Below are 6,982 nucleotides of genomic sequence, written 5' to 3'. Positions count from 1 at the left end.
AAAGAAAGAATTCCAATCTAAGAATCTTCTGAATCCAAGTCTAATAGTAGTTGTTATAGACCATATTGTGCATAGTAGGTTCCTAATGAAAGTTTTCTAAAATGAACTGAATTGATTCCTCGAATGGCAATTATAGTCATGGTAGGTATAATCCATGATTTTATGCCATTAATCTTTGAGCTATACAAAAGTCAAGCTAAATATTAAATCTATATTTTACCTTTCATTGTGGAAAGTAAACTGGAATTGGATTCAGGACACAAGTTCAGATTCTTCCTCAGATAATTACTTGCTGTGTCATCATGGCTATATCACTTGTCTTCTTTTATTCCAGAATTACACGCTTGGGGCAGACATAACCCTAACACACCAATAGGTAAGAGACCTGTCAGATCCCCAGTCTGCTTTAGTCCATCTGCCAAGATGGTTTTACAAGGATGTGGCCATTGTACATGCTACAACTTCTTAGAGCCATAAGTAGAGAGTATTATGAGAGGAAAGAAAGTTAGCAATCCCCTTTGATCATGGTGGAAGAAGTATTACGAACCTTTATAACACCTATATGATTAAGGCATTACCACCCACTCTGTGATATCTAACTATGGTTTGCTGTTATATTATAGGGGTATTCCTTAGGAATTAGAGTATCTTCATAATATAGCTCATCATTTATTACTGGTGTGCTTGTCATTTTAATTTTTAGTTGATTATCTAGTCAATTAGGCTTGTATGTCAGAAAAAGGGCATTTTAATATGATGCACAATTGGGCAAAATTAATTAACTAATTAATTGATGCCACACCTATACCCACACAGAAGTCTGTGGAACACTCTCCTGAAGGCACAAATAAAGTGTGGAAAATTGAGGTCAAGCGTACATTTAGCAAAGAGGTAACATGGCTCCTAGAATACTATTTCTAGAGTCTTCAAGGTAGTCCCCTTAAATATAGTGTAGTTGTTTGCTTGTTTTTTGTTCCTTTGCTTGGTTTTTTTGTTTACATGTTGTTTGTTTTCTAGGATATTTCTAAAGACTTCAATTTGTATATAGTTTGTCCTTGGCTCCTCCTGTTTCTTTTTGCAATCACTGTGCTCAGCAGTGTACTCAATATATACTAGATGTTTTTAAATGTTTATTTATTAATTGATTGGGGCAAAGCCTTCTCTCAGCTATTCAGGAAATATCATTATACCAACAGAAAACAAGAAGTATTGGTTCAGGACAAAAACCACTTTCCATGCCACTATCTCTTAAGGGGTCAAGGTGCTCCCAGGAAATATCCATGAATTTCATGCTTCCATTCAAACACTGATTGTATAAAATATTGTCACAAATAGTGAGTATGAATTAACCCATTTATTCAAATTGATAATGAATAAAAATGAGAGAAATTAAACAGATTAAAATACAAAACAGAGCAAATTAGCTCTTCTTGTAGGAACCATATGTCTCAACTCAAACCAAGGAAAGGCTACTAATCTCACCTAAGGGGAACATTCCCAAAGGCTCTATAGAGGCCAGCTGAAAATCAAGAGCATGCTTAGGCTTTAGCTTGCTCTACAAATTTTCTTCTTCTTGCAATTGGTCCCAACAAGAGCCTGGAAATGTATTCATTCTCTCTCTTAAAGGAATCAGAATTAGGAGGACAGTGAAATGTCTTCAATAGAAATATGACATAATGAAGTAATGTAGGCCCAAAAAGAAATTGACTTATCCAAGATCACACAGTAACTTAATAACATTTCATTTAGAACATGCTGCATTCCATCAAAATTGGACTATTAGGTCTTTTTCTGTAATCAATATGCTACCTCTTGCTTTCAACACTCAGAAAACGTATTCAGTTTCATCTTTATATTTTAGGGATCTTTTAAGACAGCTCCAGTGCCATCTCCTTGGCACAGCTTTAGTCAAATTGCTGAGAGAATTCTCTTCCTCTTCAGAAATTCCTAAAAAAATTTTGTCCTTTTTGTTCAGTTAATCTCTACCTGGTATTATACTTACTAATGTATATGGCATAAGCTCTTCCACAGCTCAGTAGAGAATATATTCCTTGAGATCAGAAACTGGGGTATTTTCATCTTTTAAAAAATATTTAAATTTTCTAGTACCATGTCTGATATATAGGAGACGCCAATAAAGATAAACAGAGACACAGAGAGGAAAGACTGAAAAGAATGATTGAAAGACAGAGAGAGGATCTGAGAGAGTGAGACACACAGAGATAGACAGACAGATAAAGATAAAGAGACAGAAATAGAGTCAGAGAGAAGAGAGACATACAGAAATAAAGAAGGATGGACAAAAAGATAAAGAGACAGAGATGAGTTCTGATCAGATTGAACAGCTTTAGTTCACTAAACAATCTCCTACAATCCCAGGGAGAAATTTTCTTCTATAACATAAAGCTAAGCATATGTTTAGCTAATATGCAAAGCCATCACAGAAGTGGGTGGATAATAAAAATTTGTGCAAATGAATTGGATTATGTCTTCCTTCGTATGAATATTCCTACATCTAGAATAGCATATTCTATATAGAATAGAATAGAATAGAATAGAATAGAATAGAATAGAATAGAATAGATTAGAATAGAATAGTGGATAGACTAGAATTAAATAATGTACTAATTGGAAAATAGGTGCCAAATGACTTAGGGACAGGAGAGTTCTATAAAGTCTTTTCTTCTATTTTGAGTATTTCTCAATTTCACATTTGAAATTTTGTTTCCTTTGATTCTTCTCTTTCCTTTACCTTCCATAGAATCAATTAATAAGTTCTGTTATTTACATTCCATAACATCTTGTCTTCTCTATCACACCACAACTCACCTGTTTAAGCCCTCTTATTACCAACTAAAGCTAACCAGTAGCAATTTAATTCTCTCTCACATCCAAACTATTCATTAGGTCACCAATAGATTTAGCTTCTTTGTACATATCATCCCTGTTCTCAATAGCCTTAAACATTAGTATCTTTTTTTTCTTTTTTTATATTTTATTTTATTTTATAATAACTTTATATTGACAGAATCCATGCCAAGGTAATTTTTTAACAACATTATCCCTTGTACTCCCTTCTGTTCCGATTTTTCCCTTCCTTCCTTCCACCCCCTCCCCTAGATGGCAAGCAGTCCTATATATGTTAGATATGTTGCAGTATATCCTAGATACAATATATGTTTGCAGAACCGAACAGTTCTCCTGTTGCACAGGGAGAATTGGATTCAGAAGGTAAAAATAACCCCAGGAAGAAAAACAAAAATGCAAATAGTTCACATTCATTTCCCAGTGTTCTTTCTCTGGATGTAGCTGCTTCTGTCCATCATTTATCAATTGAAACTGATAAACTCTCCTCCCTAAACATTAGTATCTAAGGAGAATAGTTCAGACTCTTTTTGCCTGATATTCAACCTCTTCACAATTGATTTTTCCACTTATCTTGTCCATATTCTCTATGTTCTATGCAAGTCAAATTAGGAGCCATATCTTGAATATGATCCAAGTATTATAACTGTAAATCCAAACCCACTCCCTTTTCCTCCCCATTCTACATCATTTTTCAAGCCTAAGTTCATGAAAATGAAATTTCAGCCCCTTCAGAGAAGTGAACTGAACTTCCAAGGACAGATTAGAAATTAGAAAGAAAGAAAAGGGGAAAAGAAAAAAAAATTCCAATTAATAATCATTTCCTTAGATCAAGATCCTGCCTTATCTTAGATTCATTTTCTTTCTTCTTTTCTGAATAAAAATTATCCCATCAGGTAAGATTATTTTGCCTACAACATAAACCATTCCCCAGTTATGTTTATTTGCCTAAAATGTCTGATTTGGAGTATTCTAAGCTCCTGATAATGACATATCATAATAGCATATCTGAGACATATTGGATATTTGTCAGAAACAAATAAACCAAACCATATCTGAACAAAAATAAAGTATTTACAATATATCTAACCAAGAGATTACTCAATTATTTGAACCCCAAGGAAGCCCAAGGGATTCCATTTTTGATAGATCCAAATAGTGAATGTTGTGTGTGTGTGCATGTGTCTGTGTGTGTCTGTGTTTGTATGTATGTATGTATATATTTAATAAGAGAGAGACAAAATCTACTTGCACCCATTGTTATTTGTTCTGCTTTCTGAGGCCAAGCAGAACAGGTTTAATTCTTGGACAAATAAAAGATAAAATCCACATGGCAGACACTGAATGGTATAAAAATAGTTGTGCATTCACCAAAGCAAGAGGGTAGGAAAAGTCTGTCAAAATGGAGAAGCAAACAGTAGTGTCAGGCAGATGAACCAAAGGACAAGAGGGGGGAAAATTCAATCTTAAAAAAAAAAATCAGTGGCTGAAAGCTATTAAGTTCACTCTTCTAGTTCAAAGGGACTGGAAACGGCAATTTGTCAGGGAACTGTTGTCACTCTAGATGCCCACAGTGGGTCTCTTTGAAGCCCCTGATTGTCTACAGAAGGCTCTGGCAAGTTTTTCTCTTCTAAGGTCAGTATTTCCTCACTTTAGCACATTTCTGTCACAGTAATTGTGACTCTTCCTAATTCAATCAACAAAAGTGCTTTTCTTCAGACTTCAAGTTGAAGTGATGTCCATATGTTCTGATTCTGTCTACACAACCCATTTGATTACTCTGTTGCTTTGGATGGACTGAAGTTCTGCAGCCCCTCCAGAGAGGGGGAGAAGAGAGAGAGAGAGAGAGAGAGAGAGAGACAGAGAGACAGAGAGAGAGACAGAGAGACAGAGACAGAGACAGATAGAGACAGACAGTCAGAGACAGGGAGAGGAGAATAAGTAGGGGGAGGGAGAGAGACAGAAAGAGAAAGAGAGACAGAGAGACAGACAAAGAGACAGGCAGAGACAGAAACACACACAGAGAGACACAAAAGAGGCAGAGACAGAGACAGAGAAACAGAGAGAGACAGACACAGACACAGAGACAGAAATAAAAACAGTAACAGGGAGACAGAAAGGCAAAGATGAGTCAGGGAGACAAAAACATAGAGGTAGAAAGAAAGACAGACAGATTACAGAGAGAAAGACAGAGAGACACAGAGAAGTAAGGAGCACAGAGAAAGACAGAGAGACAGAGGCAGAAACACAAAGAGATAAAGAGAAATAGAAAAAAAGAAGAGAAAGAGACTGAGACAAAACAAAGAGATAGAAAGAGCTAATGGAGAAGATGAAACAGAAATAGAGAAAGATACAGAGAAACACAGGCACAGAGACTTAAGAGTCAGAAAGAGACACAGAGAGAGAGAGAGAGACAAAGACATAGAGAAAGAAAGTCATGCAAAAAGGCCTCAGAGAGACAAAAATAGAGATATAGAGATAATAAAAGAAAGATAGGGCAAGAAAGAAAGAAAAGAGAGGGTGAAAGAGGAAGGTGAAATAAATGGAGAAGGGTAAGGAAGAGAAAAGAAAGGGAGAGAAGGGGAAGAGAGTAGGAGAGAGGCAAAAGAAAGAAAGAAGGAAAGTGATATGGGGAGTAATGGGGAGAGAGAGAAGGCTAGAAAACCTAAAAAGGAATCATTCAGCTAATTGAGATTTGTGGAAAGGAATAGAGGATGTCTAAGTGCCAACAGGACCTGTAACTTTTTGTGCCAGGATAATCAGGATTAGAGAGTACAGCAACAATCAGACTTTGTATATCCAATTTTATTATATTAGCTAGCAGAGATGAATGAAGGATATAATAATTGCCATAACAATTGATATTTCTAGAATATTTCCCCTTTTACAAAATACTTTTCCCATAATTGGTTATATATTACAAGTATTATTATTCCTATTTTATAGATGAAGAAACTGAGGCTTAAATTTATTAAGCAAATTGCTCTGAGTCTCAGTGATTAAATACGACAGAATAGATTTGAACTCAAATATATTTCCCATTACAATTTGAGTATTATTTCCACTGCAAAACGCTGCCTTTCCATAATAATTTGCAAAACAAATGGTTTTCCATCTGTCCACGGACATGATGTAAATGGAATGGCAATTGTACTTCATGAGGCTGGGTGAGAGAAAAGGAGAAAAAACCTTCTGATAATAGCTGACATTTACATAGAACTCTTAATGTATGCAAAGCCCTTTATATGTATATGTCATGACATTTGAGTCTCTCAATAATTCTGTGACATTAGTACAGGCTGTGACTCATCGCCATTTTACATTTGAGGAAACTGAGGATCAAAATATTAAGAGAATTGCAAGTAATCACATAGCTACTCAGAGTTCAAGGTTGGATTCGAATCAAGTCTTATCTGACATCATCCAATTCATATACCTGAATTCTCCCAGAATTCTGGTTATAATTAGCCATTCTGTGGTGCAAGCAAATTCTACTATATCTTCCTTACTGGTATTGCTTCAGTTCTGACCCTACCATTGTGCTGACTACTGCTGTTGCTGCTTAGGACCACTAGTCCCAAGTAATGGGATATCAAAAAGATACTTATTTAAGATATTCATAACCTCAATGTGGTTTTATCCTTAATGTAACTGAAATGCCACCTTAAGAATGGAGAAATTTGAGGAGATGTGCACCTCTCATTTTGTGTGACCTAAGAAAATATATTTATAAAGTCATCTGTCAGTCCTTTCTTATTTGCTCAGCCAAACCTATTGGGCAAATCACCTCAATAAACAAGGACAAACCAAAAATGTCTCAGGAACAATTCAGAGCAAAATGAAACCAATTTAAGGATCCAAGGAGTTCCAAAAACTAACCAGAAGGAGAACTCATGGAAGAAGGGAGAATGCAGAGCTGATAGCAAAGATGTGGGTTGGAGAAGCTCGAAGGACGAGAGAGGTGGGCCTCATCTGAACAGCTGTGTACCAGATGCCATTGCCTTGTAGCCTCTGGGGATGCATTTATAGCAAGCAACCAAAGAGAGGATATGGTAGAAAGAATATGGAGACATATTTTCCCTGTTACATACATATGACTTAGGCTGGAGGAGGGGTA

The 6,982-nt window shown here is 35.9% G+C and overlaps 1 non-coding gene across 1 annotated transcript; it reads left to right on the top strand.

Moving 5' to 3' along the window:
- The first annotated feature begins 482 nt into the window (after positions 1-482).
- On the top strand, positions 483-611 carry LOC127552694 (U6atac minor spliceosomal RNA). Its single transcript, XR_007951549.1, has one exon. It is a non-coding gene; the product is annotated as a U6atac minor spliceosomal RNA (small nuclear RNA).
- The last annotated feature ends 6,371 nt before the right edge of the window (positions 612-6,982 follow it).

This window comes from Antechinus flavipes, chromosome 2, assembly GCF_016432865.1.
Source record: "Antechinus flavipes isolate AdamAnt ecotype Samford, QLD, Australia chromosome 2, AdamAnt_v2, whole genome shotgun sequence".
NCBI lineage: Eukaryota > Metazoa > Chordata > Mammalia > Dasyuromorphia > Dasyuridae > Antechinus > Antechinus flavipes.
This window is presented reverse-complemented; position numbering and strand designations above follow the sequence as displayed.